The sequence below is a fragment of the Epinephelus fuscoguttatus genome, linkage group LG20 (genome assembly GCF_011397635.1).
Source record: "Epinephelus fuscoguttatus linkage group LG20, E.fuscoguttatus.final_Chr_v1".
Lineage (NCBI taxonomy): Eukaryota > Metazoa > Chordata > Actinopteri > Perciformes > Serranidae > Epinephelus > Epinephelus fuscoguttatus.
In genome coordinates this window covers 22187150-22199258 of record NC_064771.1, presented here as the reverse complement: position 1 = coordinate 22199258, position 12109 = coordinate 22187150, and the positions used below count along the sequence as shown (strand labels likewise).

At 41.8% G+C, this 12109-nt stretch overlaps 1 protein-coding gene across 3 annotated transcripts in view; it reads left to right on the top strand.

Moving 5' to 3' along the window:
* LOC125881214 (zinc finger protein 385C-like) overlaps positions 1–12109 on the top strand; it is a 142666-nt gene that overhangs the window by 104444 nt on the left and 26113 nt on the right. The gene's annotated exons all lie outside the window — the stretch shown is intronic.

The window sequence follows — 12109 nt, the reverse complement described above, 5'->3', positions numbered from 1 at the left end:
AGAAGCATTAACACCAAACAGCAGACGCTCATCAGGGGAGGTTGGTAGGCGTCAGGAATGAGAGCGTGCCTCCACACCGCCATGTTGGTTCAGACTGAAGACAGAGAGCCTGGCTCAGACAGATGATCCCGAGAAATGCATTCACCATGAAAGGAACCGAAGCAGCCCTTCCTCTGATGCTTTCGCTCTGATTCGCCGCTATGAAAGCCTCTCATCCCCCCTTTTTTCCACCCTTCATGAAAAGATGCCATTTCCTTCCCTCTGTGATTGCTGTGATGTTGAGTCACCCAGAGACTAATCCTGGAAATAATAGAGATTAAGCTTTTCCCCCAGTTTTTTTCAAGGTGCTATAATTTCTCCAGCTCATAATCTTTTATCCCTTCTCAATGCGGGGAGGTTGGCTGCTGTGACCTACACTCCCAGCCTCCACGAAGAAGCTATCTTCCTGCATAGAAAAAGAAAGTGAATACAGATTAGAGCGAGCAGGAACTGGCTCCTTTTTTAAGATGTGGAATTACTTTTATAGTAGCAAGAAAGGAGAGGAAAATCGAAAGTGACACGATCCCAGCTCAATTGACTGTTTGCTAAACCCCCGCCGAGAGCAAAGTGTAATGGATCAAATAGTGTGTTTGTCTGCTCTAACCTGCAGCTGTTAGCAAGTCCGGCAAACTGGCTTACCCACAGCAGTAAGTGCTGGTTTCTGCTAAGCCCAGGGAGAATATCATTAACTAAATAAACACATGACTATCCGTGACAGCTGTGTATTATTTCCCCACTATGTGGAAGTGAGTTCTGGATGTTATCAGAGGTTAGGGTAACATTAGCAGCTCTGCTCTGGTCTTTATTAGACTTTGGGAACTTAACACTCCAACAGCTCCAGCTAATGTCACCCCAGATAGTCTTATGTTTGCCAGATACGTCATTTAGTCCTCATCCCTGAAAGTATTTACTGTTAACATCAAAATTAAAAAACCACTTTGAATTAGGAACCAACAAATATATAAACTCAGCAGCCAAAGCAATTATGTTACAGTCTCATTTAAGATTTTTCCTAATCTTACATACAATTCAGGATAATTCTGTTTCTTTATTTACATGTGTCTTCAACATGTATCATAGATTTATGTATCCATCCATCTATCTGCAAATCCAGGCCCGGGTTGTGGCGGCAGCAGGCCATGCAAAGCACCCCAGACGTCCTTTTCCCCAGCAGCATTTCCCAGCTCCTCCTGGGGGACCCCAAGGTGTTCCCAGGCCAGATGAGATATGTAATCCCTCCAGCGTGTTCTGGGTCTGCCCTGGGGCCTCCTACTAGTGGGACGTGCCCCGAACGTCTCTAACTAGGAGGCATCCTGATCAGATGCCGAACCACCTCAACTGACTCCTTTCAACACAAAGGAGCAGCGGCTCTACTCCGAGCTCCCTCCGGATGTCCGAGCTCCTTACCCTATCTTTAAGGCTGAGCCCAGACACCCCACGGAGGAAACTCATTTTGGCCACTTGTATCCATGACCTCATTTTTTTGGTCACTACCCAGAGCTCACGACCATAGGTGAAGGTTGGGATATAGATGGACCAGTAAATCAAAAGTTTCCAAGATAGGTCGGCGCAGCGCCCGCATCACTACTGACGTCACACCAAACCACTGCTCCATCTCACACTCACCCCTCAACTGTGAACAAGACTCAGAGATACTTAAACTCCCTCACTCTAGGCAGTAACTCTCCCCCAACCCAGAGGGGGCAGTCCACCGATTTCCGGCAGAGAACCATGGCCTCAGATTTGGAGGTGCTGACTCTCATCCTGACCACTTCACACTCGGCTGCAAGGCATGCTGGAGGTCACGATGTGATGAAGCCAACAGAACCACATCATCTGCAAAAAGCAAAGATGCAATTCTGAGGTCCCCAAACAGGATCTCTTCTTCCCCTTGACTGCATCTTGAGATCCTGACCATGAATTCTTGGTGGGTGTTGGCCTCAGTCCGGGTTGCCTCTTGCCATTGATCCTGTTTGTGATATACGTTATTATATTATTTAACTAACTGGCTTAGTTGCTGACGAAAGTCTGTCACTGTGCAGAGGCTCATGCTTCTAACGTATTACTTGTTCCTCATTACTATTAGTTTAACATTACTACCCGCCAACACTAATTCGTTACTCTACTGGTCATATTACCTGTTCGTTACACCCCATGAAATCGGTAATTATGTATTGCCCAAAAATTCTGATGTGTGCCTCTGTGTTAATGTCAGGATAATTGCTGGTAAGTGTAGCTAAGGCTGGATAGTGTGCAATTTTTTATTATTTACCTAGGGGTCTTCAGTTGCCTGTGACCAGTGGAGCAACATTTCATCCACCACATATCCAACCACAAGCTTCATCTCTTGTTTGTAGCTGCAGCGGCTCATGGGTAATTTCCAGTTTTGGTTGTTTAGCCAGTGTAAGGCTGCACCTCCGTGGCCGCTTAGGGCTCACCTTTGGTGGGGTGCATTTCCTGGAGCTTCACGTTGCTGTGTTGTCAGTTGTAGTAGCTGAGGTGTTTCAGACCAGAGGTTTGAGGATGTATTTTTTGCAGTGAAAAGAACTTTAGTCCGACTAGCTGCAACAGTGTTCTTGTCATCTTTCCTTCCGACAAAATCAAAGTAATGGGAATATTTCCAGCCACTTCCAAGGTTAGCATTTCCAATGGTATGAGTATAATATGTATATATACAATAACACACACAGCGTCTTAAATCAGCATAATTGAATACATTAATGGTAGATTTGCTGTTTTCCCCCTCTTGTATGTGAGGTTATTTCCTGTCTTTAACGGTTAACTACATCCCTCTACTCATCCTTTTTATCTAAGGTTACTGGCACAGTAATTGAGTTCACAAGTTCAAGGTCATGAAGTTCCAATGTGATGTGTGACTATTTTTAAAAACTAATCAAGGCCTTTCTGGTTAACACATTCTCAGCATGATTGGATGAAACTAATATAACCACAGCTTTAGTCCATGCTGTCAAAGTTGCTGCAGTGAAGCTTTTGTGACACTTTCTGGATGCAAACAAGACGTGTAACTTGAAAGGGACAGTGCCTGATGTTGTATAAATTCTTACCGATGATGTCAGTTTGTAGTTTGTTCAGCGCAAAACGCAGTTAATTAAACGTCTCGCCCTGCTGTGTTTTGTGAATATATGCGTGGGAGATTAATGAGATCAATTTCAGATTTGTGTAGGAGAGGGAATCAATGTCCCCAAAAGTCATACTGACAGGCAGATTAAGCGCATCGGCCTAGTGGAGGGAAAAAAAACACTCTCTCATCCACCCGTGGTTGTCTCTCTCCGTCTCTCCTTCACTTTCTCTCATTTCTCGCTACTCTGTCATTTGCTCTCGATCCAGTGTAACGCCATTCAATACACTTTATTGGCACCAGCGGTACACGAACGGTCCTGGTGGAGCATTTAGATGAAATTGGAATTCATCAAAAACAAAATCAAATCAGTAGACACGTTACCTCTGTGTGTTTTTGTGCATGTGTTTTCCACAGAGATCTGTGGGGGCACATTACACATGCAGGATCAAATAAACAGCACTAATCAGCTTTAATCATTTCAAATGCTAATCTAAAGAGTACATGGTGTGCTCGAGTGCCTGTAAATCACTGAACAAACAGGGCTAAAGCAAGACAAGCCACATAATGTATATTTGCTAAAGATTAAGATGTGATAACGTTAGTAAACACACAGCTTTATTAGGTCAATTAGAAGTTACTTTTGGCTGTCCCCCATTTTGGATGTTTTTCAGGTGACGTTATTCTAACTGTCCGTCTCCAAAATTACAGATTTTTGAGTCAGAATTTCTTCACACCTTCATCATTTCTCACACCTCTATCTTGGACTTCCAAACCTGCCTGAAGTGTTTTCTCTTTTGATAGCCAGGACTTGTTTGTCCTTCCTCTGGTGTTTTGACTGAGATGATTCTGGCTGTATTTTTGGTCATATCCGTCACTTCTCTGTAGCGACGGAGACATAACTGCCAATTTCTATTCATGGCTTTGAATCAGATAGAAATTCACTTTTCTTTGTGTTTGCTATTCAGTGTTCCAGACAGACAGTTTCAGTTTGTTCAGTCTTGTGTCTCTGGTTTGAGATTGTGACGCAGCACTGCTCTGTGGTTAATTCCTCACTGGTGCTCTGGTTGGTTGGTCAGTCTATTGACCAGCTGAGGGAATAAGTATTTTAGTGGTTCATCTTTTGTAGTGTAGTAGTGTAAAATTTTAATTTGACAGATACACTATTATTACACTGATTATTTTTGTGAATATCGTTTAGCCAGCTAGCAGTGTGGCTGAAGGGAAGGTAATGACAATTGGTCAGTTCGTCCACTACTTTGGTCCGAGCTGAAATATCTCAACAGATATTGGACAGATTATCATGAAATGTTGTACAGACATTCATGGTGCCCAGATGGTGAATCCCAATGACTGTGGTCATCCCCTGACTTTTCCTGTGGCAAAGCAAAGCAAAGCAAAGCAAAGCAAAGCGAAACTATATATTACATCTAAATAATGGTGTCTTGTAAGCCTGTTTGGGCTGGACATATTGATAAAGCATGACACCATTATAAAAATAAGTCAGTCAAATAATATATAGAATAGGGTTGAGCCTAATACTCAGATGAAATGACTATCCCGTACAGATATTGTGCTTTTTATGAGTATTATACAAGCAAAATGTGTCATTATCTGTACCCATGAGAAAGGAAAATCCTCATTTGGGTAGATATTTGTAATCTATTAAACTCAATTTTGAGGCTGTTCTGTAAATACTTGTCTCCTAGGTAATAGATATTGCAACTTCTGATTAAACCATATAAATTTCAGGCTTAAAATAACTTCTGATTAGGCCCAACCCACCTCTGACGTTAGCTCCACCCACTTCTGGCACAATTTCCGCCCATTCGAGTACAGATACAGATAATTTAGTTGGTGAACAGATACAGACATAGATACAGATAATGGTGTACTCACTCATCCCTAATATAGAATATTTCATTCCAGGAGAAAGCACAATGTTCTGCACAATGCATGAGCTACCACGAAAATTGCAGCCACAAACACTATGTGTATAGTGTAAAGATAAAACATTAGACATGTAAACATGACAGTAAACACGCCTGACTGTTCGCTAAGTCCCGCCCTTTAAACACAACAAGCGTAGCATTGGCCACCTTCCGCAAGGGTTTGACAGCTACGCAGCTGGGCTCCACAGACTCTCATGCAATTGTGTCAGATTTGGGTTTTGTGGATTTGGAGCTAAATGTTGTGCCTGGGGCACATTGTGTATTAATGATACTCGTTACCTGGAGAGGTTGGAAAAAGATATACGTTTCTCCCCTGTTCCAAAACCAAAATCAAACCCTGAAAAGTGTAGGGTTAGCTAGCTAGCTACTGAAGATATAGCCTACTAAATGTATACACATGCTGCTTTTGCTTTTTAATGATTATAACAGTGAAACAAAGGCCGACCCTGCTGTACAGGAACCAGTGAAGGGAAGCAGGGAAACTTTGCTGATATTCAACCAGCTGTGTGTCATCACAGTGTGTGCAGATGAACAGTGTTTGGTGTCAACCTGTGCCGCCAGCACCTGGACCTCTGGCAGATGGGCAGGGAGCTCCGGGAAAACCAAACACTCTTCTTTCAAAGCAGGGTGAACATTAGCAAAGTTTTCCTTTAGTGAACTGTCCTCTCCATCTTTAGGTGATGTAGTTTTTCACCTTTACACTGTGATCTGTGACTTTAGGCTTTAGCTTCTTTCTTTATAGCTGTTGTTGCTGCTGAGTCAGTTTGACATCCTGGATATATCCTTCAAACACAGACTGTAGACCCCTCTGTCTGCTTCTCTCTGGAATTACTTTTTTGTTTTTCCAACAGTGCAGTTAGAGACAGTAGGCTCCATGCTAGCTCCAAAAGCTTAACTGACCATCAGCAGCTAACAACGAAGAGGCGGGGCGGGGCGGGGCTTATTGAAGGGTCAAAACAGACTCATAGATAATACATGAGTTAAAACGAAACCAGTCAGATTCCCATAAAATTTGGTGCAGACATTCACCACCCCTCAGGATGAATAATACCTTTGGTGATGACTTTACTTCCATCTGGTACCATCAGGAGATGAACATTTTGATTTGTCCAATCGTTCGGTTTTTGACCATATAAATACAACACTAATCACAAATTAAGATGGTAAACATGGTAAACATTATACGTGCTTAACATTAGCTTGTTAGCATTGTCAATGTGAGCATATTAGCATACTGATGTATCAGGCCTGGTGCCAAGAAGAAGTGACTGAGGGGGCAGTTAAAAATGGCGAGGGGGCAAATCTTTTATATAGTAAAACAGTAGGTAATCATCCAGCTACACCTATTTCTATGTGAATAATTCCCTACCTTACTTTTTCTATGTGTTTGTGCATCATGGCCATAATATGAAATAGTAATATTTGGGGTAGGTTTCTAGATCACCAGCTAAAATTGGTCTGGTGTTACATTAAATGAAAGCCGTAACCTTCAACAGAATAATAGCCAGCAGCATCAGGGTCATTAATTTGAAAAAGAAGATTAGACAGCTTTGTCTGTCTTTCTTTGTCTTTCATGCAGCTCTCTCACACTCTTACAGGGTTTTACCCTTTTGTGATATCACACGGTGTACAGCATGCTGTGAGGATCAAAACTAATAAATAAATCTCCTGATGACACACAACAAACAGCACTGTCTATGGTTCTGAAATAACAGAACCATGTTTGAATGCTGTTTGTGCAGTGGGAAAAGAGACTGGATCCCCTCCAAATACTTTATGGGGGAAGCTTTAAAGAAGGTGCTTCTTTACTGTCGTCTCTATGACACTTGTGTCTCTGCCAAAATATTTTTATTGTTTTTGATGTTTTTCTTTAGGACACATAAAACTTAAACTTGGGGGAGCAGAAAATACAAACTGGGTGGATGATGTATTAGTCATAGGTGCAGTTTCAACTTTAAGTTTGAGTGTTCACAATAAGAAATCTAGAGGAAATTTAATGTGTACATCAGGGGCTTCGTTTACATGAAATAAATAACTAGAATATCAGCAGTTGCTTTTTTAAATCCCAACTAATATGCCCAATGAGTGATGGAATACTGTGAGAATTGCACTTGAATCCAAACTCACACAAACTGCAAAACCCAACAGAGGTTAGAGCGGGCGTCCCATGAACAAAGGCATTGTCCTTGCTGCAGCGGCTGTCAGTTTGATTCCAGCCTGTGGCCTATTGCCGCATGTCATCCCCTCTCTCTCCCCCTTTCATGCTTGAGACTGTCCTGTCTAATAAAGGCAAAAATCCCCCTCCAAAAAAACAAAAACAAAAAACTAACAGTAAATCAGATAGAAATCTCAGTTATTAGCGTCATGGCTCATCATAAACACTGGCTTGCTGGCCAAATAAACTCTGTGTTTGGACAAGAGGAATGTCTCATGCAGTTGCCTTATCGTGCAAGGGAAAAGTAAATGTAAGGTTACTGACATAAATGTGAAGTTATCTGAAAATAAACTGCTTACTGTGTCGCTGAACCAGAGATTTTCCAGCTGAGCTGTGTGCATGAGTCTTTCTCACCACCAAGCGTTTAACAGGACTGACAGGAAACAGGAAATCTGACAAATTGGACACTATATTACTATTATTACTATTATTACTATTACTGACATTAATAGTCTCTCAAACGCTGCAAGACACTTCCTCTTTTCTTTGCCCAGAAGCTAACCACTGTGCTCTAACGAGGGCTTGGGTGTGATGGTATCTCTTTCAGAAACATTTTAATCCAGCCATAAACTGGGATGACTTTTTGGAGACATTGTAAAACACATCAATAATGATAAGTTCCACACTGAATGTCTTGCTGTGTTTCTTACCGTGAGGGGGACGTTTTGTATGTTAATAAACTATTAGAATTGTCCAAATCCCTGTATAATGGTAATAATAATAATAATAAATATTATAATAATATAAACATTTATTCGAAATAGCACCATTCACAGAAATTAAATTCTCAAAGTGCTTCACAAAATACAATCAAGCAATCAAAATATAAAATAGTTAGGTAATGTAGTAATAGGTCAATGATTTGATATGATGATCATAATGCATGGTCTGATCAAAAATAACACCAAGATTCCTAAAATTTGACTGTATGGCTGACAAAAGGGACCAAATACTCTCAATTATCAGAACCTCCGTCTTTTCTGTGTTTAATTGTAAGTAGGTGTTTGACATACAATCCTTGATGGCAATTAAACAGTTGTGAAGAACAGCATATTTGTCTGTGTAATCAAGCTTAAATGAGACATACAGTTGAATGTCATCAGCATAACAGTGATATGATGTACCTGTGAACTGGCTAATAATGCAACCTAGTAAAAGCAAGTTTAAAGCAAATAATATAGGACCTAAGACAGAGCCCTGAGGTACACCGCAGGGACCAGCAGCAGTATCAGAGCTGAAAGGACCAAGAGACACAGAGAAACTTCCTTCTGAAAGTAGGAGCAAAATTACTCAAGGGTACTCCCAGAGACACCCACCCACTGTCTGAGCCTTTCAATCATGATACTGTGATCCACAGTATCGAAAGCTGTGCTAAGATCCAACACCACCAAAACACAACATCTACCCACATCACTGCTGCAAAGCAGTTATTCAACTTATTACTTATGTGTTATAAAAAATATATAGAAAATGTGTAAATCCTTATGTGCACTTTTGGCTGCAACCAGCAGAGGGTTCAGTGAGCCCCCTGAACCAACACAAACTGTGCCTGTGGTATTAGAGTTTAGCTCAAAACACTACCTACATACAATTTCACAGCTGCTAGCATGCCTGTGGACTCTTCGTCTGATTTCCAAAATATATTTTCATATTTCACTTCCATATAAGGCTTCTGCTTGGATTAGCTTGAATCAGATTTAAAACTAATTCTGGCAGGCTTTGGATGAACTGACTGCCAGAAAAAAGTACCCTGAGGCATTTGTAACTGCAGGCGATGATAAAACGAGACACACTGTGGTTTGTTACATCCACTGCTCTATTCGTTGTTGCCTATAGTAAACACCGGCTCACCTGCACGGAACAACATGTTTGATCTCTCTTGTAACCTTTTCTTATGTGACTCCTAAAATCATGTGCCAGCATTAAGTGTTCCCTCTGCAGATACAGTTTCTTTGAGCATGCTTTGAATCAGCAAATGTTGTTTTTCTTTTCCCTTCCGCTTCCTCTGTTATGTCTCTCTGCTCCGCTCAGGCTTTAAGAAGCATGCTGAATAAGGGACCAGATTAGTAAAATCATGTTAATGCTCAAGGACTTTCAAACCTGCTTTATCCCCAGAGATAAAACCTCAAATCCAGAGGTGAAAAAAGCAGAAAATTGGGGAAAATTGCTTTCTTGTTGGTGCGCTTTTCAGTGCTGTGAAGTAACATAATTAGACTCCAGTACTGAGACGGACTGTAATTACTGTTTGCAGTATTTAAAAGAAAAACAAAGCACTTTATGATAATCTATGTTTGATGCTATATGCTACAAGACTCTCTTCAGATATCTCCTCACATATCTCTCCTAAATCCAAACTTAGTGAGTCATCGCTCTTCATCCTCCAGCCGTCATCTGGCATGTTAATACTTCTGGCTTCATCAGTCAATTTCATTCAGTTTTTCTATGCAGAGGGCTCCTCCTACCAGCCAGTGCTCCCTTCAGCTGTCTCATCAAACTCCTCTTGACATTTTCCGTCACGCAAAGGCCAGACCTCCCTCCACCCTCGGTTACCACAGATTTTAAATCAAGTCAAGCGCTGTCTTTCAGATGGAGGAAAAACACTCGATATTGTATTATACAGGAAGAAAAGACTGCTACTTGCAGTGATTTCTCATCCCACATTTTGTTGCTGTTTTTACCTCAAAAATATTTCATAAAATATTAACGAGGAGTTCACTTCAAAATCAACTTTGAGTAGTTTCCTTTCTGTAGATAATCGGCTGTGGAAAACGAGTTTTGAAGTCAAGTTATTATCACTCAGACATTCAAGAAACACAATACATCTGTAGTGCTTTGTTGTGCTGTCTGCACCAGTGTTGTAGTCAAGACCACCTTAACCAAGACCAACTCAAGACTATGACTAGACGAGTATGAGTTCCGCACTGCATGACAAAAAACCATACAAACCATAGGTACTCCTCAATTTGATCTAAAGAATCCACATTTCTATAAAAACACACAGAAAACAAATAAAGATTCCTCTTAAATCACCCCTTTCGTCATCATTTTTTAATTTAATTTAATTTATATACTTTATTAATCCCTGAGGGGAAATTCAATTTTTCACTCTGTCAATTACACACAGGTCTGAACATACACATGCACAAACTGGACCTATACATGCACTAAGTGGAGAGATGTCAGAGTGGGCTGCCCATGACAGGCACTCCGAGTGGTTGGGGGGTTCGGTGCCTTGCTCAGGGGCACCTCGGCAGTGCCCAGGAGGTGAACTGACACCTGTCCAGCTACCAGTCCACGCTCCATATTTTGTGACCGGACGGGGACTTGAACAGGCGACCCTCCGGTTCCCAACCCAAGTCCCTATGGACTGAGCTACTGCCGCCCCGTATGTTTCATACCTCTTTTCCAACATGGAACTGGTTCCGTCCTGGTCCTAAATTTGAACCATTTCCAGCATTTTGACCAGGGCCGCCCCTCCCTAAACACAGAACACGCGCTGTGCGTAGGGCCTCATCTTCCATGGGGGACCATATTTTGCGCGAGGGGACGCATTTGCGCATATGCGCAATGGATGCGCATATGCGCTACCGTAAGGCGTGCATAGAATCAGCTCGAGGAAGGAGAGAAGAGACCTGACCGCCCATGCGTCGCTGCAATGATTGACAGCACTCGACATCTGAACAATCAGAGGGGTGCGCTGGCAGGCACTTGCAGAGCTGCAGCAGGTGAAGAGCTGTCGACATGTCTTCCAAAAGAGCCTCAGGAGTGTGTGCGGGGACGGGAGGGCGGGTGGGTTCCACGGAGGGAGCCGAGCCTCGGGGGGATGTGTGGGGCGGGAGGTCGGATGCTCCCAGAGAGGGGAGAGGGAGAAATATAGCTAAATAAGATGAAAATAGAAAAGAATGTCTCTGTATTTTATTTCTGTTTTCAGTGTTTAATTAAGGTGGGAGAGGCGGAGGGCTGAGGGAGATTGGATGCCTCCAGAGAGGGGAGAGGGAGAAATATAACAAAATAAGATTAAATAGGAAAAACCTGTCTCCCTCTTTTATTTTCAGTGTTTAATCAAGGGTGGAGGATTGAGGTGGTGGAAGTTAATTTCTTTTGATGAGTAATTGTTGGCTATTTGTGACTCAGATTTGTTTATTTATTTATTTCAGTTTGAAGTTATTTTTATTTAATATTTATTTATTTATTTCAGGTTGAATTTTTTATTTTATTTGACTCATACAGCCAAACTACTGTATCTACAGTACATTTGTTATTGCCAGTAAAGGTTGTCAAGTTAAATGGCAAGTTGTTGTACGGTCATATACATAATAAAATTTCGCTTAGGGCCCTAATTTGGTCAGGGGCAGCCCTGATTTTGACCAAAAATAAATTGGTTCAGAACTGGAAAAAATGGTTCTCAGCTGGAGCCAAAAAATATCAGGTTGTCCTTGACCTGAAGTGCGAACTGTGACGACACCACTGGGTTTGCCATAATCTATAGGTTGGAATGAGAAGATGGAGAATCCAACACTGGGAAAGTTGAGCGAGAGATTGTCAGACAATAAGACTGCAGAGATTTAAATATGTCAGACTTCAACAGATTTTCCTGGTCGAAAGCCAAATAACAGGGGGCCTGAGCACAGCAGCTGATGATAAAGCTGCTTTCTGTGTAAGAGAAAGAGACACAGAGAGGGTAAGAGAGGGTGGAAGGTGGACTATTGCACGTTTCTGTAGGTTATTAATAACTTACTCAGAACACTGCTTTGTCGCTTTATGAACTGCCTGAAATCCATTTTTTTTTTGACAATCTCACTTGAACCACCCAGCAGACTGTGG